The sequence below is a fragment of the Cetorhinus maximus genome, unplaced genomic scaffold, assembly GCF_964194155.1.
Source record: "Cetorhinus maximus unplaced genomic scaffold, sCetMax3.hap1.1 HAP1_SCAFFOLD_1070, whole genome shotgun sequence".
NCBI lineage: Eukaryota > Metazoa > Chordata > Chondrichthyes > Lamniformes > Cetorhinidae > Cetorhinus > Cetorhinus maximus.
Window position 1 is genome coordinate 42,634 of NW_027597012.1, and position 27,577 is coordinate 70,210.

Consider the following 27,577-nt stretch of genomic DNA (forward strand, 5'->3'; position numbering starts at 1 on the left):
TGATATACTCCACACCCCTCACTGTAACACTGATATATCCCACACCACTCACTGTAACACTCTGATATACACCACACCCGTTACTGTAACACTGATATACCCCACACCCCACACTGTAACACTCTGATATATTCCACACCCCACACTGTAACACTGATATACCCCACACCCCTCACTGTAACAGTCTGATATATCCCACACCCCTCACTGTAACACTGATATACCCCACACCCCTCACTGTAACACTCTGATATATTCCACACCCCACACTGTAACACTGATATACCCCACACCCCTCACTGTAACACTCGGATATACCCCACACCCCTCACTGTAACACTCTGATATATCCAACATCCCTCACTGTAACACGGATATAACCCACATCCCTCACTGTAACACTCTGATATACTCCACACCCCTCACTGTAACACTGATAAACCCCACACCCCTCACTGTAACACTCTGATATACCCCACACCCCTCACTGTAACACCCTGATATACCCCACAGCCCTCACTGTAACACTCTGATATACCCCACACCCCTCACTGTAACACTCTGATATACCCCACAACGCTCACTGTAACATTCTGAAATATCCCACACCCCTCACTGTAACACTATGATATACCACACACCGCTCACTGTAACACGCTGATATACCCCACACCCCTCACTGTAACACTCTGATATACCCCACACCCCTCACCGTAACACTCTGATATTCCCCACACCCCTCACTGTAACACTGATATACCCCACACCCCTCACTGTAACACAGATATACCCCACACCACTCTCTGTAACACAGATATACCCCACACCCCTCACTGTAACACAGATATACCCCACACACCTCACTGTAACACTCTGATATACCCCACACCCCTCACTGTAACACTCTGATATACCCCACACCCCTCACTGTAACACTCTGATATATCCCACACCCCTCACTGTAACACTCTGATATACCCCACACCCTCACTGTAACACTCTGATATACCCCACACCCCTCACCGTAACACTCTGATACAACCCACATCCCTCACTGTAACACTCTGATATACCCCACTCCCCTCACTGTAACACTCTGATATACCCCACACCCCTCACTGTAACACTCTGATATACCCCACACCCCTCACTGGAACACTCTGATATACCCCACACCCCTCACTGTAACACTGATATACCGCACACCCCTCACTGTAACACTCTGATATAACCCACACCCCTCACAGTAACACTCTGATATATCACACACCCCTCACTGTAACACTCTGATATACCCCACACCCCTCACTGTAACACTCTGATATACCCCACACTCCTCACTGTAACACTCTGATATACCCCACTACCCTCACTGTAACACTCTGATATATCACACACCCCTCACTGTAACACACGGATATACCCCACACCCCTCACTGTAACACTCTGATATACCCCACACCCCTCACTGTAACACTCTGATATACCCCACACTCCTCACTGAAACACTGATATACCCCACTCACTGTAACACTCTGATATACCCCACACCCCTCACTGTAACACTCTGATATACCCCACACCCCACACTGTAACACTCTTATATACCCCACACCCCTCACTGTAACACTCTGATATACCCCACACGCCTCACCTTAACACTCTGATATATCCCACACCCCTCACTGTAACACTCTGATATATCCCATACCCTTCACTGTAAAACTCTGATATACCTCACACCCCTCACTGTAACACTCTGATATAACCCACATCCCTCACAGTAACACTCTGACATTCCGCACAACCCTCACTGTAACACTCTGATATCCCCCACACCCCTCACTGTAACACTGATATAACCCACACCCCTCACTGTAACACTCTGATATACCCCACACCCCTCACTGTAACACTGATATACCCCACACCTCTCACTGTAACACACTGATATACGCCACACCCCTCACTGTAACACTCTGATATACCCCACCCCCCTCACTGTAACACTCTGATATACCCCACACCCCTCACTGTAACACTCTGATATACCCCACACCCCTCACTGTAACACTCTGATAAACCCCACACCCCTCACTGTAACACTCTGATAAACCCCACACCCCTCACTGTAACACTCTGATATACCCCACACACCTCACTGTAACACTCTGATACACCCCACACCCCTCACTGTAACACACTGATATACCCCACACCCCTCACTGTAACACTCTGATACACCCCACACCCCTCACTGTAACACACTGATATACGCCACACCCCTCACTGTAACACTCTGATATACCCCACACCCCTCACTGTAACACTCTGATATACACCACAGCCCTCACTGTAACACTCTGACATACCCCACACCCCTCACAGTTACACTCTGATATATCCCACACCCCTCACTGTAACACTCTGATATACCCCACACCACTCTCTGTAACACTCTGATATACCCCACACACCTCACTGTAACACACTGATATACCCCACACCCCTCACCGTAACACTCTGATATATCCCACACCCCTCACTGTAACACTCCGATATAACCCACACCACTCACTGTAACACTCTGATCTATTCCACACCCCTCACCGTAACACTCTGATATACCCCACACGCCTCACCGTAACACTCTGATATATCCCACACCCCTCACCGTAACACTCTGATATATCCCACACCCCTCATTGTAACACTCTGATATACCGCACACTCCTCACTGTGACACTCTGATATACCCCTCACTGTAACACTCTGATATACCCCACACCCCTGACTGGAACACTCTGATATACCCCACACCCCTCACTGTGACACTCTGATATACCCCTCACTGTAACAATCTGATATACCCCAAACCCCTGACTGGAACACTCTGATATACCCCACAACCCTCACTGTTACACTCTGTTATACCCCACACACCGCACTGCAACACTCTGATATACCCCACATCCCTCACTGTAACACTCTGATATATCCCACACCCCTCACTGTAACCCTCTGATATACCCCACACCCCTCACTGTAACACTCTGATATACCCCACACCCCTCATTGAAACATTCTGATATACCCCACAACTCTCACTGTAACACTCTGATATACCCCACATCCCTCACTGTAACACTCTGATATATCCCACACCCCTCACTGTAACACTCTGATATATCCCACAACCCTCACTGTAACACTCTGATATACCCTACATCCCTCACTGTAACACACTGATATATCCCACACCCCTCACTGTAACACTCTGATATATTCCACAACCCTCACTTTAACACTGATATATCCCACACCCCTCACTGCAACACTCTGATATACCCCACACCCCTCACTGTAACACTGATATACCCCACACCCCTCACTGTAACACTCTGATATACTCCACACCCCTCACTGTAACACTGATATATTCCACACCCCTCACTGTAACACTCTGATATACTCCACACTGTAACACTCTGATATACACCACACCCCTCACTGTAACACTCTGATATACTCCACACCCCTCACTGTAACACTGATATATCCCACACCACTCACTGTAACACTCTGATATACCCCACACCCCTTACTGTAACACTGATATACCCCACACCCCACACTGTAACACTCTGATATATTCCACACCCCACACTGTAACACTGATATACACCACACCCCTCACTGTAACAGTCTGATATATCCCACACCCCTCACTGTAACACTGATATACCCCACACCCCTCACTGTAACACTCTGATATATTCCACACCCCACACTGTAACACTGATATACCCCACACCCCTCACTGTAACACTCGGATATACCCCACACCCCTCACTGTAACACTCTGATATATCCAACATCCCTCACTGTAACACGGATATAACCCACATCCCTCACTGTAACACTCTGATATACACCACACCCCTCACTGTAACACTGATATACCCCACACCCCTCACTGTAACGCTCTGATATACCCCACACGCCTCACTGTAACACTGATATACCCCACACCCCTCACCGTAACACTCTGATATACCCCACACCACTCACTGTAACACTGATATACCCCACACCCCTCACTGTAACACTCTGATATACCCCACATCCCTCACTGTAACACTCTGATATACCCCACACCCCTCACTGTGACACTCTGATATACTCCCTCACTGTAACAATCTGATATACCCCAAACCCCTGACTGGAACACTCTGATATACCCCACAACCCTCACTGTTACACTCTGTTATACCCCACACACCGCACTGCAACACTCTGATATACCCCACATCCCTCACTGTAACACTCTGATATATCCCACACCCCTCACTGTAACCCTCTGATATACCCCACACCCCTCACTGTAACACTCTGATATACCCCACACCACTCACTGAAACATTCTGATATACCCCACAACTCTCACTGTAACACTCTGATATACCCCACATCCCACACTGTAACACTCTGATATATCCCACACCCCTCACTGTAACACTCTGATATATCCCACAACCCTCACTGTAACACTCTGATATACCCCACATCCCTCACTGTAACACACTGATATATCCCACACCCCTCACTGTAACACTCTGATATATTCCACAACCCTCACTTTAACACTGATATATCCCACACCCCTCACTGCAACACTCTGATATACCCCACACCCCTCACTGTAACACTGATATACCCCACACCCCTCACTGTAACACTCTGATATACTCCACACCCCTCACTGTAACACTGATATATTCCACACCCCTCACTGTAACACTCTGATATACTCCACACTGTAACACTCTGATATACACCACACCCCTCACTGTAACACTCTGATATACTCCACACCCCTCACTGTAACACTGATATATCCCACACCACTCACTGTAACACTCTGATATACACCACACCCGTTACTGTAACACTGATATACCCCACACCCCACACTGTAACACTCTGATATATTCCACACCCCACACTGTAACACTGATATACCCCACACCCCTCACTGTAACAGTCTGATATATCCCACACCCCTCACTGTAACACTGATATACCCCACACCCCTCACTGTAACACTCTGATATATTCCACACCACACACTGTAACACTGATATACCCCACACCCCTCACTGTAACACTCGGATATACCCCACACCCCTCACTGTAACACTCTGATATATCCAACATCCCTCACTGTAACACGGATATAACCCACATCCCTCACTGTAACACTCTGATATACTCCACACCCCTCACTGTAACACTGATAAACCCCACACCCCTCACTGTAACACTCTGATATACCCCACACCCCTCACTGTAACACCCTGATATACCCCACAGCCCTCACTGTAACACTCAGATATACCCCACACCCCTCACTGTAACACTCTGATATACCCCACAACGCTCACTGTAACACTCTGAAATATCCCACACCCCTCACTGTAACACTCTGATATAACCCACACCCCTCACTGTAACACTATGATATACCACACACCGCTCACTGTAACACTCTGATATACCCCACACCCCTCACTGTAACACTCTGATATACCCCACACCCCTCACTGTAACACTCTGATATACCCCACACCCCTCACTGTAACACTCTGATATACCCCACACCACTCACTGTAACACTCTGAAATACCCCAAACCCCTCACTGTAACACTCTGATATACCCCACACCCCTCACCGTAACACTCTGATATTCCCCACACCCCTCACTGTAACACTGATATACCCCACACCCCTCACTGTAACACAGATATACCCCACACCACTCTCTGTAACACAGATATACCCCACACCCCTCACTGTAACACAGATATACCCCACACACCTCACTGTAACACTGTGATATACCCCACACCCCTCACTGTAACACTCTGATATACCCCACACCCCTCACTGTAACACTCTGATATATCCCACACCCCTCACTGTAAAACTCTGATATACCCCACTCCCCTCACCTTAACACTCTGATATACCCCAAACGCCTCACCGTAACACTCTGATATATCCCACACCCCTCACTGTAACACTCTGATATATCCCACACCCTCACTGTAACACTCTGATATACCCCACACCCCTCACCGTAACACTCTGATACAACCCACATCCCTCACTGTAACACTCTGATATACCCCACTCCCCTCACTGTAACACTCTGATATACCCCACACCCCTCACTGTAACACTCTGATATACCCCACACCCCTCACTGGAACACTCTGATATACCCCACACCCCTCACTGTAACACTGATATACCGCACACCCCTCACTGTAACACTCTGATATAACCCACACCCCTCACAGTAACACTCTGATATATCACACACCCCTCACTGTAACACTCTGATATACCCCACACCCCTCACTGTAACACTCTGATATACCCCACACTCCTCACTGTAACACTCTGATATACCCCACTACCCTCACTGTAACACTCTGATATATCACACACCCCTCACTGTAACACTCTGATATACCCCACACCCCTCACTGTAACACTCTGATATACCCCACACCCCTCACTGTAACACTCTGATATACCCCACACTCCTCACTGAAACACTGATATACCCCACTCACTGTAACACTCTGATATACCCCACACCCCTCACTGTAACACTCTGATATACCCCACACCCCTCACTGTAACACTCTTAGATACCCCACACCCCTCACTGTAACACTCTGATATACCCCACACGCCTCACCTTAACACTCTGATATATCCCACACCCCTCACTGTAACACTCCGATATATCCCATACCCTTCACTGTAAAACTCTGATATACCTCACACCCCTCACTGTAACACTCTGATATAACCCACACCCCTCACAGTAACACTCTGACATTCCGCACAACCCTCACTGTAACACTCTGATATCCCCCACACCCCTCACTGTAACACTGATATACCCCACACCCCTCACTGTAACACTCTGATATACCCCACACCCCTCACTGTAACACTGATATACCCCACACCTCTCACTGTAACACACTGATATACGCCACACCCCTCACTGTAACACTCTGATATACCCCACCCCCCTCACTGTAACACTCTGATATACCCCACACCCCTCACTGTAACACTCTGATATACCCCACACCCCTCACTGTAACACTCTGATAAACCCCACACCCCTCACTGTAACACTCTGATAAACCCCACACCCCTCACTGTAACACTCTGATATACCCCACACCCCTCACTGTAACACTCTGATACACCCCTCACCCCTCACTGTAACACACTGATATACGCCACACCCCTCACTGTAACACTCTGATATACCCCACACCCCTCACTGTAACACTCTGATATACACCACAGCCCTCACTGTAACACTCTGACATACCCCACACCCCTCACAGTTACACTCTGATATATCCCACACCCCTCACTGTAACACTCTGATATACCCCACACCACTCTCTGTAACACTCTGATATAACCCACACACCTCCCTGTAACACACTGATATACCCCACACCGCTCACCGTAACACTCTGATATATCCCACACCCCTCACTGTAACACTCCGATATAACCCACACCACTCACTGTAACACTCTGATCTATTCCACACCCCTCACCGTAACACTCTGATATACCCCACACGCCTCACCATAACACTCTGATATATCCCACACCCCTCACCGTAAAACTCTGATATATCCCACACCCCTCATTGTAACACTCTGATATACCGCACACTCCTCACTGTGACACTCTGATATACCCCTCACTGTAACACTCTGATATACCCCACACCCCTGACTGGAACACTCTGATATACCCCACACCCCTCACTGTTACACTCTGATACACCCCACACCCCTCACTGCAACACTCTGATATACCCCACACCCCTCACTGTAACACTATGATATATCCCACACCCCTCACTGTAACCCTCTGATATACCCCACACCCCTTACTGTAACACTCTGATATACCCCACACCCCTCACTGTAACACTCTGATATATTCCACACCCCTCACCGTAACACTCTGATATAGCCCACACGCCTCACCGTAACACTCTGATATATCCCACACCCCTCACTGTAACACACTGATATACCCCACACCCCTCACTGTAACACTCTGATATATTCCACACCCCTCACCGTAACACTCTGATATACCCCACACGCCTCACCGTAACACTCTGATATATCCCACACCCCTCACCGTAACACTCTGATATACCCCACACCCCTCACCGTAACACTATGATATACCCCACATCCCTCACCGTAACACTCTGATATACCCCACACCCCTCACCGTAACACTCTGATATACCCCACACCTCTCACTGTAACACTCTGATATACCCCACACCCCTCACTGTAAAACTCTGATATACCCCACACCCCTCACCTTAACACTCTGATATATCCCACACCCCTCACTGTAACACTCTGATATATCCCATACCACTCACTGTAACACTCTGATATACCTCACACCCCTCACTGTAACACTCTGATATATCCCACACCCCTCACTGTAACACTCTGATATACCCCACACCCCTCACCGTAACAATCTGATATACCCCACACCCCTCACCGTAACAATCTGATATACCCCACCCCCCTCACTGTAACACTCTGATATACCCCACCCCCCTCACTGTAACACACTGATATACCCCACACCACTCACTGTAAAACACTGATATACCCCACACCCCTCACTGTAACACTGTGATATACCCCACCCCCCTCACTGTAACACTCTGATATACCCCACACCCCTCACTGTAACACTCTGATATACCCCACACCCCTCACTGTAACACTCTGATATACCCCACCCCCCTCACTGTAACACTCTGATATACCCCACACCACTCACTGTAACACACTGATATACCCCACACCCCTTACTGTAACACTGATATACCCCACACTGTAACACTCTGATATACCCCACACCCCTCACTGTAACACTGATATACCCAACACTGTAACACTCTGATATACCCCACACTCCTCACTGTAACACTCTGATACAACCCACACCCCTCACTGTAACACTCTGATATACCCCACTCCCCTCACTGTAACACTCTGATATACCCCACACGCCTCACTGTAACACTCTGATATACCCCACACCCCTCACTGGAACACTCTGATATACCCCACACCCCTCACTGGAACACTCTGATATACCCCACACCCCTCACTGGAACACTCTGATATACCCCACACCCCTCACTGGAACACTCTGATATACCCCACACCCCTCACTGTAACACTCTGATATACCCCACCCCCCTCACTGTAACACACTGATATACCCCACACCCCTCACTGTAACGCTCTGATATACCCCACACCACTCACTGTAACACTCTGATATACCCCACACCCCTCACTGTAACACTCTGATATACCCCACACCCCTCACTGTAACACTGATGTACCCCACACTGTAACACTCTGATATACCTCACCCCCCTTACTGTAACACTCTGATATACCCCACACCCCTCACTGTAACACTCTGATATACCCCACACCCCTCACTGTAACTCTCTGATAAACTCCACCCCCCTCACTGTAACACTCTGATACAACCCACACCCCTGACTGTAACACTCTGAAATACCCCACTCCCCTCACTGTAACACTCTGATATACCCCACACCCCTCACTGGAACACTCTGATATACCCCACACCCCTCACTGGAACACTCTGATATACCCCACACCCCTCACAGTAACACTCTGATATATCCCACACCCCTCACTGTAACACTCTGATATACCCCACACCCCTCACTGTAACACTCTGATATACCCCACACTCCTCACTTTAACACTCTGATATACCCCACACCCCTCACTGTAACACTCTGATATATCACACACCCCTCACTGTAACACTCTGATATACCCCACACCCCTCACTGGAACACTCTGATATACCCCACACCCCTCACTGTAACACTCTGATATACCCCACACTCCTCACTGTAACACTGATATACCCCACACCCCTCACTGTAACACTCTGATATACCCCACACCCCTCACTATAACACTCTGATATACCTCACACCGCTCACTGTAACACTCTGATATACCCCACACCCCTCACAGTAACACTCTGACATTCCGCACACCCCTCACTGTAACACTCTGATATACCCCACACCCCTCACTGTAACACTCTGATATATCCCACACCCCTCACTGTAACACTGATATACCCCACACCCCTCACTGTAACACTCTGATATACCCCACACCCCTCACTGTAACACTGATATACCCCACACCCCTCACTGTAACACTCTGATATACCCGACACCCCTCACTGTAACACTGATATAACCCACACCCCTCACTGTAACACACTGATATACCCCACACCCCTCACTGTAAAACACTGATATACCCCACACCCCTCACTGTAACACTCTGATATACCCCACCCCCCTCACTGTAACACTCTGATATACCCCACACCCCTCACTGTAACACTCTGATATACCCCACACCCCTCACTGTAACACTCTGATATACCCCACCCCCCTCACTGTAACACTCTGATATACCCCACACCACTCACTGTAACACACTGATATACCCCACACCCCTTACTGTAACACTGATATACCCCACACTGTAACACTCTGATATACCCCACACCCCTCACTGTAACACTCTGATAAACCCCACACCCCTCACTGTAACACTGATATACCCCACACCCTCACTGTAACACTCTGATATACCCCACACCCCTCACTGTAACACTGATATACCCCACACCCCTCACTGTAACACTCTGATATACCCCACACCCCTCACTGTAACACTCTGATATATCCCACACGCCTCACTGTAACACTCTGATATACCCCACACCCCTCACTGTAACACTCTGATATATCCCACAAACCTCACTGTAACACTCTGATATACCCCACACCCCTCACTGTAACGCTGTGATATACCCCACACCACTCACTGTAACACTCTGATATACCCCACACCCCTCACTGTAACACTCTGATATACCCCACACCCCTCACTGTAACACTGATATACCCCACACTGTAACACTCTGATATACCCCACACCCCTCACTGTAACACTCTGATACAACCCACACGCCTCACTGTAACACTCTGAAATACCCCACTCCCCTCACTGTAACACTCTGATATACCCCACACCCCTCACTGGAACACTCTGATATACCCCACACCCCTCACTGGAACACTCTGATATACCCCACACCCCTCGCTGTAACACTCTGATATACCCCACACCCCTCACAGTAACACTCTGATATATCCCACACCCCTCACTGTAACACTCTGATATACCCCACACCCCTCACTGTAACACTCTGATATACCCCACACTCCTCACTTTAACACTCTGATATACCCCACACCCCTCACTGTAACACTCTGATATATCACACACCCCTCACTGTAACACTCTGATATACCCCACACCCCTCACTGGAACACTCTGATATACCCCACACCCCTCACTGTAACACTCTGAAATACCCCACACTCCTCACTGTAACACTGATATACCCCACACCCCTCACTGTAACACTCTGATATACCCCACACCCCTCACTATAACACTCTGATATACCTCACACCGCTCACTGTAACACTCTGATATACCCCACACCCCTCACAGTAACACTCTGACATTCCGCACACCCCTCACTGTAACACTCTGATATACCCCACACCCCTCACTGTAACACTCTGATATATCCCACACCCCTCACTGTAACACTGATATACCCCACACCCCTCACTGTAACACTCTGATATACCCGACACCCCTCACTGTAACACTGATATACCCCACACCCCTCACTGTAACACTCTGATATACCCGACACCCCTCACTGTAACACTGATATAACCCACACCCCTCACTGTAACACACTGATATACCCCACACCCCTCACTGTAAAACACTGATATACCCCACACCCCTCACTGTAACACTCTGATATACCCCACCCCCCTCACTGTAACACTCTGATATACCCCACACCCCTCACTGTAACACTCTGATATACCCCACACCCCTCACTGTAACACTCTGATATACCCCACCCCCCTCACTGTAACACTCTGATATACCCCACACCACTCACTGTAACACACTGATATACCCCACACCCCTTACTGTAACACTGATATACCCCACACTGTAACACTCTGATATACCCCACACCCCTCACTGTAACACTCTGATATACCCCACACCCCTCACTGTAACACTGATATACCCCACACCCTCACTGTAACACTCTGATATACCCCACACCCCTCACTGTAACACTGATATACCCCACACCCCTCACTGTAACACTCTGATATACCCCACACCCCTCACTGTAACACTCTGATATATCCCACACGCCTCACTGTAACACTCTGATATACCCCACACCCCTCACTGTTACACTCTGATATATCCCACAAACCTCACTGTAACACTCTGATATACCCCACACCCCACACTGTAACACTCTGATATACCCCACACCCCTCACTGTAACACTGTTATACCCCACACCCCTCACTGTAACACAGATATACCCCACACCCCTCTCTGTAACACAGATATACCCCACACCCCTCACTGTAACACAGATATACCCCACACCCCTCACTGTAACACTCTGATATACCCCACACCCCTCACTGTAACACTCTGATATACCCCACACCCCTCACTGTAACACTCTGATATATCCCACACCCCTCACTGTAACACTCTGATATACCCCACTCCCCTCACCGTAACACTCTGATATACCCCACACGCCTCACCGTAACACTCTGATATATCCCACACCCCTCACTGTAACACTCTGATATATCCCACACCCCTCACTGTAACACTCTGATATACCCCACACCCCTCACCGTAACACTCTGATATACCCCACACCCTCACCGTAACACTCTGATATACCCCACACCCCTCACCGTAACACTCTTATATACCCCACACCCCTCACTGTAACACTCTGATATACCCCACACCCCTCACTGTAACACTCTGATATACCCCACACCCCTCACTGTAACACTCTGATATACCCCACACCCTTCACTGTCACACTCTGATATACCCCACACGCCTCACCTTAACACTCTGATATACCCCACACCCCTCACTGTAACACTCTGATATACCCCACACCCCTCACTGTAACACTCTGATATACCCCACACCCCTCACTGTAACACTCTGATATACCTCACACCCCTCACTGTAACACTCTGATATACCCCACACCCCTCACTGTTACACTCTGATATAACCCACTCCCCCCACTGTAACACTCTGATATAACCCACTCCCCCCACTGTAACACTCTGATATACCCCACACCCCTCACTGTAACACACTGATATACCCCACACCCCTCACTGTAACACTCTGATATACCCCACACCCCTCACTGTAACACTGATATACCCCACACCCCTCACTGTAACACACTGATATACCCCACACCCCTCACTGTAACACTCTGATATACCCCACCCCCCTCACTGTAACACTCTGACATACCCCACCCCCCTCACTGTAACACACTGATATACCCCACACCCCTCACTGTAACACTCTGATATACCCCACACCACTCACTGTAACACTCTGATATACCCCACACCCCTCACTGTAACACTCTGATATACCCCACACCCCTCACTGTAACACTGATATACCCCACACTGTAACACTCTGATATACCCCACACTCCTCACTGTAACACTCTGATACAACCCACACCCCTCACTGTAACACTCTGATATACCCCACACGCCTCACTGTAACACTCTGATATACCCCACACCCCTCACTGGAACACTCTGATATACCCCACACCCCTCACTGTAACACTCTGATATACCGCACACCCCTCACAGTAACACTCTGATATACCGCACACCCCTCACAGTAACACTCTGATATATCCCACACCCCTCACTGTAACACTCTGATATACCCCACACCCCTCACTGTAACACTCTGATATATCCCACACCCCTCACTGTAACACTCTGATATACCCCACACCCCTCACTGTAACACTCTGATATACCCCACACCCCTCACTGTAACACTCTGATATACCCCACACCCCTCACTGTAACACTCTGATATACCCCACACCCCTCACTGTAACACTCTGATATACCCCACACCCCTCACTGTAACACTTTGATATACCCCACCCCCCTCACTGTAACACTCTGATATACCCCACACCACTCACTGTAACACACTGATATACCCCACACCCCTTACTGTAACACTGATATACCCCACACTGTAACACTCTGATATACCCCACACCCCTCACTGTAACACTCTGATACAACCCACACCCCTCACTGTAACACTCTGATATACCCCACACCCCTCACTGTAACACTCTGATATACCCCACACCCCTCACTGTAACACTGATATACCCCACACCCCTCACTGTAACACTCTGATATACCCCACACCCCTCACTGTAACACTGATATACCCCACACCCCTCACTGTAACACTCTTATATACCCCACACCCCTCACTGTAACACTCTGATATATCCCACACCCCTCACTGTAACACTCTGATATACCCCACACCCCTCACTGTAACACTCTGATATATCCCACACGCCTCACTGTAACACTCTGATATACCCCACACCCCTCACTGTAACACTCTGATATATCCCACAAACCTCACTGTAACACTCTGATATACCCCACACCCCACACTGTAACACTCTGATATACCCCACACCCCTCACTGTAACACTGTTATACCCCACACCCCTCACTGTAACACAGATATACCCCACACCCCTCTCTGTAACACAGATATACCCCACACCCCTCACTGTAACACAGATATACCCCACACCCCTCACTGTAACACTCTGATATACCCCACACCCCTCACTGTAACACTCTGATATACCCCACACCCCTCACTGTAACACTCTGATATATCCCACACCCCTCACTGTAACACTCTGATATACCCCACTCCCCTCACCGTAACACTCTGATATACCCCACACGCCTCACCGTAACACTCTGATATATCCCACACCCCTCACTGTAACACTCTGATATATCCCACACCCCTCACTGTAACACTCTGATATACCCCACACCCCTCACCGTAACACTCTGATATACCCCACACCCTCACTGTAACACTCTGATATACCCCACACCCCTCACCGTAACACTCTGATATACCCCACACCCCTCACCGTAACACTCTTATATACCCCACACCCCTCACTGTAACACTCTGATATACCCCACACCCCTCACTGTAACACTCTGATATACCCCACACCCCTCACTGTAACACTCTGATATACCCCACACCCTTCACTGTCACACTCTGATATACCCCACACGCCTCACCTTAACACTCTGATATACCCCACACCCCTCACTGTAACACTCTGATATACCCCACACCCCTCACTGTAACACTCTGATATACCCCACACCCCTCACTGTAACACTCTGATATACCTCACACCCCTCACTGTAACACTCTGATATACCCCACACCCCGCACTGTTACACTCTGATATAACCCACTCCCCCCACTGTAACACTCTGATATAACCCACTCCCCCCACTGTAACACTCTGATATACCCCACACCCCTCACTGTAACACACTGATATACCCCACACCCCTCACTGTAACACTCTGATATACCCCACACCCCTCACTGTAACACTGATATACCCCACACCCCTCACTGTAACACACTGATATACCCCACACCCCTCACTGTAACACTCTGATATACCCCACCCCCCTCACTGTAACACTCTGATATACCCCACCCCCCTCACTGTAACACACTGATATACCCCACACCCCTCACTGTAACACTCTGATATACCCCACACCACTCACTGTAACACTCTGATATACCCCACACCCCTCACTGTAACACTCTGATATACCCCACACCCCTCACTGTAACACTGATATACCCCACACTGTAACACTCTGATATACCCCACACTCCTCACTGTAACACTCTGATACAACCCACACCCCTCACTGTAACACTCTGATATACCCCACACCCCTCACTGGAACACTCTGATATACCCCACACCCCTCACTGTAACACTCTGATATACCCCACACCCCTCACAGTAACACTCTGATATATCCCACACCCCTCACTGTAACACTCTGATATACCCCACACCCCTCACTGTAACACTCTGATATATCCCACACCCCTCACTGTAACACTCTGATATACCCCACACCCCTCACTGTAACACTCTGATATACCCCACACCCCTCACTGTAACACTCTGATATACCCCACACCCCTCACTGTAACACTCTGATATACCCCACACCCCTCACTGTAACACTCTGATATACCCCACACCCCTCACTGTAACACTTTGATATACCCCACCCCCCTCACTGTAACACTCTGATATACCCCACACCACTCACTGTAACACACTGATATACCCCACACCCCTTACTGTAACACTGATATACCCCACACTGTAACACTCTGATATACCCCACACCCCTCACTGTAACACTCTGATACAACCCACACCCCTCACTGTAACACTCTGATATACCCCACACCCCTCACTGTAACACTCTGATATACCCCACACCCCTCACTGTAACACTGATATACCCCACACCCCTCACTGTAACACTCTGATATACCCCACACCCTTCACTGTCACACTCTGATATACCCCACACGCCTCACCTTAACACTCTGATATACCCCACACCCCTCACTGTAACACTCTGATATACCCCACACCCCTCACTGTAACACTCTGATATACCCCACACCCCTCACTGTAACACTCTGATATACCTCACACCCCTCACTGTAACACTCTGATATACCCCACACCCCTCACTGTTACACTCTGATATAACCCACTCCCCCCACTGTAACACTCTGATATAACCCACTCCCCCCACTGTAACACTCTGATATACCCCACACCCCTCACTGTAACACACTGATATACCCCACACCCCTCACTGTAACACTCTGATATACCCCACACCCCTCACTGTAACACTGATATACCCCACACCCCTCACTGTAACACACTGATATACCCCACACCCCTCACTGTAACACTCTGATATACCCCACCCCCCCTCACTGTAACACTCTGATATACCCCACCCCCCTCACTGTAACACACTGATATACCCCACACCCCTCACTGTAACACTCTGATATACCCCACACCACTCACTGTAACACTCTGATATACCCCACACCCCTCACTGTAACACTCTGATATACCCCACACCCCTCACTGTAACACTGATATACCCCACACTGTAACACTCTGATATACCCTACACTCCTCACTGTAACACTCTGATACAACCCACACCCCTCACTGTAACACTCTGATATACCCCACACCCCTCACTGGAACACTCTGATATACCCCACACCCCTCACTGTAACACTCTGATATACCCCACACCCCTCACTGTAACACTCTGATATACCCCACACCCCTCACTGTAACACTCTGATATACCCCACACCCCTCACTGTAACACTTTGATATACCCCACCCCCCTCACTGTAACACTCTGATATACCCCACACCACTCACTGTAACACACTGATATACCCCACACCCCTTACTGTAACACTGATATACCCCACACTGTAACACTCTGATATACCCCACACCCCTCACTGTAACACTCTGATACAACCCACACCCCTCACTGTAACACTCTGATATACCCCACACCCCTCACTGTAACACTCTGATATACCCCACACCCCTCACTGTAACACTGATATACCCCACACCCCTCACTGTAACACTCTGATATACCCCACACCCCTCACTGTAACACTGATATACCCCACACCCCTCACTGTAACACTCTTATATACCCCACACCCCTCACTGTAACACTCTGATATATCCCACACCCCTCACTGTAACACTCTGATATACCCCACACCCCTCACTGTAACACTCTGATATATCCCACACGCCTCACTGTAACACTCTTATATACCCCACACCCCTCACTGTAACACTCTGATATATCCCACAAACCTCACTGTAACACTCTGATATACCCCACACCCCACACTGTAACACTCTGATATACCCCACACCCCTCACTGTAACACTGTTATACCCCACACCCCTCACTGTAACACTCTGATATATCCCACACCCCTCTCTGTAACACAGATATACCCCACACCCCTCACTTTAACACAGATATACCCCACACCCCTCTCTGTAACACAGATATACCCCACACCCCTCACTGTAACACAGATATACCCCACACCCCTCACTGTAACACTCTGATATACCCCACACCCCTCACTGTAACACTCTGATATACCCCACACCCCTCACTGTAACACTCTGATATATCCCACACCCCTCACTGTAACACTCTGATATACCCCACTCCCCTCACCGTAACACTCTGATATACCCCACACGCCTCACCGTAACACTCTGATATATCCCACACCCCTCACTGTAACACTCTGATATATCCCACACCCCTCACTGTAACACTCTGATATACCCCACACCCCTCACCGTAACACTCTGATATACCCCACACCCTCACTGTAACACTCTGATATACCCCACACCCCTCACCGTAACACTCTGATATACCCCACACCCCTCACCGTAACACTCTTATATACCCCACACCCCTCACTGTAACACTCTGATATACCCCACACCCCTCACTGTAACACTCTGATATACCCCACACCCCTCACTGTAACACTCTGATATACCCCACACCCTTCACTGTCACACTCTGATATACCCCACACGCCTCACCTTAACACTCTGATATACCCCACACCCCTCACTGTAACACTCTGATATACCCCACACCCCTCACTGTAACACTCTGATATACCCCACACCCCTCACTGTAACACTCTGATATACCTCACACCCCTCACTGTAACACTCTGATATACCCCACACCCCTCACTGTAACACTGATATACCCCACACCCCTCACTGTAACACACTGATATACCCCACACCCCTCACTGTAACACTCTGATATACCCCACCCCCCTCACTGTAACACTCTGATATACCCCACCCCCCTCACTGTAACACACTGATATACCCCACACCCCTCACTGTAACACTCTGATATACCCCACACCACTCACTGTAACACTCTGATATACCCCACACCCCTCACTGTAACACTCTGATATACCCCACACCCCTCACTGTAACACTGATATACCCCACACTGTAACACTCTGATATACCCCACACTCCTCACTGTAACACTCTGATACAACCCACACCCCTCACTGTAACACTCTGATATACCCCACACCCCTCACTGGAACACTCTGATATACCCCACACCCCTCACTGTAACACTCTGATATACCCCACACCCCTCACAGTAACACTCTGATATATCCCACACCCCTCACTGTAACACTCTGATATACCCCACACCCCTCACTGTAACACTCTGATATATCCCACACCCCTCACTGTAACACTCTGATATACCCCACACCCCTCACTGTAACACTCTGATATACCCCACACCCCTCACTGTAACACTCTGATATACCCCACACCCCTCACTGTAACACTCTGATATACCCCACACCCCTCACTGTAACACTCTGATATACCCCACACCCCTCACTGTAACACTTTGATATACCCCACCCCCCTCACTGTAACACTCTGATATACCCCACACCACTCACTGTAACACACTGATATACCCCACACCCCTTACTGTAACACTGATATACCCCACACTGTAACACTCTGATATACCCCACACCCCTCACTGTAACACTCTGATACAACCCACACCCCTCACTGTAACACTCTGATATACCCCACACCCCTCACTGTAACACTCTGATATACCCCACACCCCTCACTGTAACACTGATATACCCCACACCCCTCACTGTAACACTCTGATATACCCCACACCCTTCACTGTCACACTCTGATATACCCCACACGCCTCACCTTAACACTCTGATATACCCCACACCCCTCACTGTAACACTCTGATATACCCCACACCCCTCACTGTAACACTCTGATATACCCCACACCCCTCACTGTAACACTCTGATATACCTCACACCCCTCACTGTAACACTCTGATATACCCCACACCCCTCACTGTTACACTCTGATATAACCCACTCCCCCCACTGTAACACTCTGATATAACCCACTCCCCCCACTGTAACACTCTGATATACCCCACACCCCTCACTGTAACACACTGATATACCCCACACCCCTCACTGTAACACTCTGATATACCCCACACCCCTCACTGTAACACTGATATACCCCACACCCCTCACTGTAACACACTGATATACCCCACACCCCTCACTGTAACACTCTGATATACCCCACCCCCCCTCACTGTAACACTCTGATATACCCCACCCCCCTCACTGTAACACACTGATATACCCCACACCCCTCACTGTAACACTCTGATATACCCCACACCACTCACTGTAACACTCTGATATACCCCACACCCCTCACTGTAACACTCTGATATACCCCACACCCCTCACTGTAACACTGATATACCCCACACTGTAACACTCTGATATACCCTACACTCCTCACTGTAACACTCTGATACAACCCACACCCCTCACTGTAACACTCTGATATACCCCACACCCCTCACTGGAACACTCTGATATACCCCACACCCCTCACTGTAACACTCTGATATACCCCACACCCCTCACAGTAACACTCTGATATATCCCACACCCCTCACTGTAACACTCTGATATACCCCACACCCCTCACTGTAACACTCTGATATATCCCACACCCCTCACTGTAACACTCTGATATACCCCACACCCCTCACTGTAACACTCTGATATACCCCACACCCCTCACTGTAACACTCTGATATACCCCACACCCCTCACTGTAACACTCTGATATACCCCACACCCCTCACTGTAACACTCTGATATACCCCACACCCCTCACTGTAACACTTTGATATACCCCACCCCCCTCACTGTAACACTCTGATATACCCCACACCACTCACTGTAACACACTGATATACCCCACACCCCTTACTGTAACACTGATATACCCCACACTGTAACACTCTGATATACCCCACACCCCTCACTGTAACACTCTGATACAACCCACACCCCTCACTGTAACACTCTGATATACCCCACACCCCTCACTGTAACACTCTGATATACCCCACACCCCTCACTGTAACACTGATATACCCCACACCCCTCACTGTAACACTCTGATATACCCCACACCCCTCACTGTAACACTGATATACCCCACACCCCTCACTGTAACACTCTGATATACCCCACACCCCTCACTGTAACACTCTGATATATCCCACACCCCTCACTGTAACAAACTGATATACCCCACACCCCTCACTGTAACACTCTGATATATCCCACAAACCTCACTGTAACACTCTGATATACCCCACACCCCTCACTGTAACACTCTGATATACCCCACACCCCTCACTGTAACACTGATATACCCCACACTCCTCACTGTAACACTCTGATATACCCCACACCCCTCACTGTAACACTCTGATATACCCCACGCCCCTCACAGTAACACTCTGATATATCCCACACCCCTCACTGTAACACTCTGATATACCCCACACCCCTCACTGTAACACTCTGATATACCCCACACCCCTCACTGTAACACTCTGATATACCCCACACCCCTCACTGAAACATTCTGATATACCCCACACCCCTCACTGTAACACATCCGCCCTGCATTGCCCCTTTCCCACACTTCTCCTCACCTCCTCTTATGCCAATGCCCACCACACGCTCCCTCATCCCCAATCCCTCCTCCCACTGTCCCCACCTCCCCCTCCCACCAACCCTCCACCTCCCACCAACCCGCTAACTCTATCCCTGCTCCCTCAGCCCTTTATCCATCCTCGCTCCCCCATCACCTCATCCCTCCCCCATCACTCGCCCCCTATCCCACCCCCATCATTCCCCCTTCCCTGCCCCAACCTATCCCCCCTCATTCCCCCTCCCCCATGTCCCCTCCCTCGTATCCCCCCTCATATCCCCTCCCTCTTCCTCATATCCCCCCTCCCCTATATCCCCCTCCCCCATATCCCCCCTCCCCTATATCCCCCTCCCCCATATCCCCCCTCCCCTATATCCCCCTCCCCTATATCCCCCCTCGCCTATATACCCCTCCCCATATCCCCCCTCGCCTATATACCCCCTCCCCTCCCCTCCCTCATATCCCCCTCCCCTATATCGCCCCTCCCTCATATCCGCCTCCCCTATATCCCCCTCCCCCCTCATTTCCCCCTCCCCCCTCATTTCCCCCTCCCCCCTCATTTCCCCCTCCCCTATATCCCACTCTCTCATATCCCCCCTCCCCTCCCTCATATCCCCCTCCCCTATATCCCCCTCATTTCCCCCTCCCCTATATCCCACTCTCTCATATCCCCCTCGTTTCCCCCTCCCTCATTTCCCCCTCCCTCATTTCCCCCTCCCTCATATCCCCCTCATTTCCCCCTCCCTCATACTCCCCTCCCTCATATCCCCCTCCCCTCCCTCATATCCCCTCCCCTCCCTCATATCCCCCTCCCCTTCCTCATATCCCCCTCCCCTCCCTCATATCCCCTCCCCTCCCCCATATCCCCCTCCCTCATATCCCCCTCCCTCATATCCCCCTCCCCTCCCTCCCTCATATCCCCCTCCCCTCCCTCCCTCCCTCATATCCCCCTCCCCTCCCTCATATCCCCCTCCCCTCCCTCCCTCATATCCCCCTCCCCTCCCTCCCTCATATCCCCCTCCCCTCCCTCCCTCATATCCCCCTCCCCTCCCTCCCTCATATCCCCCTCCCCTCCCTCCCTCATATCCCCCTCCCCTCCCTCCCTCATATCCCCCTCCCCTCCCTCCCTCATATCCCCCTCCCCTCCCTCCCTCATATCCCCCTCCCCTCCCTCCCTCATATCCCCCTCCCCTCCCTCCCTCATATCCCCCTCCCCTCCCTCCCTCCCTCATATCCCCCTCCCCTCCCTCCCTCATATCCCCCTCCCCTCCCTCCCTCATATCCCCCTCCCCTCCCTCCCTCATATCCCCCTCCCCTCCCTCCCTCATATCCCCCTCCCCTCCCTCCCTCATATCCCCCTCCCCTCCCTCCCTCATATCCCCCTCCCCTCCCTCCCTCCCTCATATCCCCCTCCCCTCCCTCCCCTCCCTCATATCCCCCTCCCCTATATCCCACTCCCTCCCCTCCCTCATATCCCCCCTCCCTATATCCCACTCCCTCATATCCCCCTCCCCTATATCCCACTCCCTCCCTCATATCCCCCCTCCCCTATATCCCACTCCCTCCCCTCCCTCATATCCCCCTCCCCTATATCCCCCTCCCTCATATCCCCCTCCCCTATATCCCCCTCCCCTATATCCCCCTCCCCTATATCCCCCTCCCCTCCCTCATATCCCACTCCCTCCCTCATATCCCCCTCCCCTATATCCCACTCCCTCCCTCATATCCCCCTCCCCTATATCCCACTCCCTCCCTCATATCCCCCTCCCCTCCCTCCCTCATATCCCCCTCCCCTCCCACCCTCATACCCCCTCCCCTCCCTCCCTCATATCCCCCTCCCCTCCCTCCCTCATATCCCCCTCCCCTCCCTCCCTCATATCCCCCTCCCCTCCCTCCCTCATATCCCCCTCCCCTATATCCCACTCCCTGCCTCATATCCCATTCCCTGCCTCAATCCCCCTCCCCTCCCTCATATCCCCCTCCCCTCCCTCATATCCCCCTCCCCTCTCTCATATCCCCCTCCCCTCTCTCATATCCCCCTCCCCTCCCTCATATCCCCCTCCCCTCCCTCATATCCCCCTCCCCTCCCTCATATCCCCCTCCCCTCCCTCATATCCCCCTCCCCTCCCTCATATCCCCCTCCCCTCCCTCATATCCCCCTCCCCTCCCTCATATCCCCCTCCCCTCCCTCATATCCCCCTCCCCTCCCTCATATCCCCCTCCCCTCCCTCATATCCCCCTCCCCTCCCTCATATCCCCCTCCCCCCTCATATCCCCCTCCCCCCTCATATCCCCCTCCCCCCTCATATCCCCCTCCCCCCCTCCCCTATATCCCCCTCCCCCCTCATATCCCCCTCCCCCCTCATATCCCCCTCCCCTATATCCCCCTCCCCCCTCATATCCCCCTCCCCTATATCCCCCTCCCCCCTCATATCCCCCTCCCCCCTCATATCCCCCTCCCCTATATCCCCCTCCCCCCTCATATCCCCCTCCCCTATATCACCCTCCCCCCTCATATCCCCCTCCCCTATATCCCCCTCCCCCCTCCCCTATATCCCCCTCCCCCCTCCCCTATATCCCCCTCCCCCCTCCCCTATATCCCCCTCCCCCCCTATATCCTCCTCCCTACTCATGTCCCCCTCCCCTCCCTCATGTCCCCCTCCCCTCCCTCATGTCCCCCTCCCCTCCCTCATGTCCCCCTCCCCTCCCTCATGTCCCCCTCCCCTCCCTCATATCCCCCTCCCCTTCCTCATATCCCCTCCCCTCCCTCATGTCCCCCTCCCCTCCCTCATGTCCCCCTCCCCTCCCTCATGTCCCCCTCCCCTATATCCTCCTCCCTCCCCATAGCCCCCTCCCCTCCGCATATCCCCCTCCCTCATATCCCCCTCCCTCATATCCCCCCCCCTCCCTCATATCCCCCTCCCCTCCCTCATATCCCCCTCCCCTATATCCTCCTCCCTCCCCATAGCCCCCTCCCCCCCGCATATCCCCCTCCCCTCCCTCATATCCCCCTCCCCTCCCTCATATCCCCCTCCCCTCCCTCATATCCCCCTCCCCTCCCTCATATCCCCCTCCCCTCCCTCATATCCCCCTCCCCTCCCTCATATCCCCCTCCCCTCCCTCATATCCCCCTCCCCTCCCTCATATCCCCCTCCCCTCCCTCATATCCCCCTCCCCTCCCTCATATCCCCCTCCCCTATATCCCCTCTGTCCTCTCCCTGTCTCCATCCATCCCCACCCCAATCTCATCCTGCCTCCCTCTCTCTCTATCCCTCCCACCATCCATCCATCCTCCCCCTCCATCCTCTCCCGGTGCCGCCGCTCCGGCCTCTCGATCACCGAGCTCCCGCACTCACCGCCTCCCGGCCTCAATCTCTCAAACCCGGCGGCGCTCGCTCACAGATCGCGCCTCGGACAGCGTCAGCCCCGCCCACTCAACCCGGTCCTCCCAGTCAGTCAGCCAGCCCCGCCCACACAACCAGCTCGGTCAACCAGCCCCGCCCACGCAGTCCGGTCCTCCCAGTCAGTCAGCCAGCCCCGCCCACACAACCAGCTCGGTCAGCCAGCCCCGCCCACGCAGCCCGGTCCTCCCAGTCATCCAGCCCCGCCCTCTGAACGCGAACCACCCAGTCATCCAACCCCGCCCACTCAACCCTGTCAGCCAGCCCCGCCCACTCCAATCGGCCCTCCCAGTCACCCAACCGCCCCTTCCACCCAGTCAGCCAGTCCCGCCTACTCAAAACAAAAACAGAAATACCTGGAAAAACGCAGCAGGTCTGGCAGCATCGGCGGAGAAGAACACAAAGTTGACGTTTCGAGTCCTCATGACCCTTCAACAGCACCAGTAACCCTCCGACTCAACTCGGTCCTCCCAGTCAGCTAGCCCCGCCCACTCAACCCTGTCAGCCAACCCCGCCCACTCCAATCGGTCCTCCCAGTCCTCCAACCGCCCATTCCACCCAGTCAGCCAGCCCCGCCCACTCAGCCCAGTCCACCCAGCCCCGCCCAGTCAGCCAGCCCCGCCCAGTCAGCCAGCCCCGCCCAGTCTGCCAGCCCCGCCCACTCAGCCCAGTCCACCCAGTCAGCCAGCCCCGCCCACTCAGCCCAGTCCACCAGTCAGCCAGCCCCGCCCACTCCGCCCTGTTCTCCCCCTGTTGTAAGATATGTGTAGTTCTGTAGGTCTCCTGAGAGGTTTTGAGTCTTGCATAGTTTAACACTAACTGTTTATTAATTACCAGTAACGATATACATATATACAGTATAAGGCAAAAACAAAAATACCTGGATAAACTCAGCAGGTCTGGCAGCATCTGCAGAGAGGGACACAGTTAACGTTTCAAGTCCGCATGACCCTTCGACTGAACTAAGTAAAAATAGAAAGAGGTGAAATAGAAGCTGGTTTAAGGGTGGGGGTGGGACAAGAAGAGCTGGATAGAGGGCCAGTGATAGGTGGAGATAGAGTCCATAGAGATAGAGATATAGGGCTATATCCGTGCTTGCCTCTACACACGTCTCTGTCCAGTACAAGACTGCCCTCCAGGGTCATGGGCGTCTTTAGATCAGACTGTTCGCTCTCGTACCCAGTCCCACGTTAACCCTGGAAATCCAAAACAAAAACAAAAATACCTGGAAAAACTCAGCAGGTCTGGCAGCATCAGTGGAGAGGAGTTTAACACTAACTGTTTATTAATTACCAATAACAATATAAATATATACGGTATAAGGGAGAGGCTCGGGGCTGTATCCGTGCTTGCCTCTACACACGTCTCTGTCCAGTACAAGACTGCCCTCCAGGGTCGTGGGCTTCTTTAGATCAGACTGTTCGCTCTCGTACCCAGTCCCACGTAAACCCTTTCCACTCTGGAGCCTTATACTACACATCCCCCTTAATACAACGTATTTACAATGCATTCCCATTTACACAACATATATACATTACATCTACTACCGCATCCCACTCCCACCCACAGCCCTCCCAAGTCTGTGTTTACAGGGTCAGGTGATCTGGAGGGCTTTCTAATTCGACCAGGTCTCGTCTTTGCAACAGTTCGAGGAGTGGTGGACTCTGTTGTGCTGGGTAGGTCTCGATGAAGGGGTGGTTGTTTTGGATGTGGTCAGTCTGGTGTTCACGCAGTTGATCTTAATTCTCTTTTTTTTCATTCTTTGGCTCCTTTTCAACCCCCCACCTGGTGTTATTGATGGTCTTTGGTTTATCCCATTCCTTCTGGGGAGAATGAACTCTAAGATCACCTCTAGTCCTCGTTCTGTTTATCGTTCTAAGTGTGGTTGGTCATGATAAATGTTGCGAAGGAAGATGTCTCTTCATCTTGTGTGGGTGGGACTTATCAATGGGCTCATTTTGCAGGTTATCCTCCTGTGCGATGACATTCTCGTTGCTTTGCTCCCTTGCCTCACTGAGGGGAGCTGCGGTCGATTGATGGCTGCTCTGCTGTTCCAGCACCGTCTGGTTGACGATTGTACTGGCCAGCGGTTGCAGTGTCTGCGCTGTGGTGAGTAAAGTTCCCACAGTGTGGCGCTCCC

At 51.2% G+C, this 27,577-nt stretch overlaps 1 protein-coding gene across 1 annotated transcript in view; it reads right to left on the reverse strand.

The window, feature by feature from the left end:
* Positions 1 to 25,485, reverse strand: part of LOC144675644 (protein deacetylase HDAC6-like) — a gene marked incomplete at its 3' end in the record, with an annotated part of 67,345 nt that extends 41,860 nt beyond the window's left edge. The window contains exon 1 of the mRNA XM_078536284.1: positions 25,393 to 25,485. The remainder of the gene's footprint in view (positions 1 to 25,392) is intronic.
* Between the last annotated feature and the right edge of the window lie 2,092 nt (positions 25,486 to 27,577).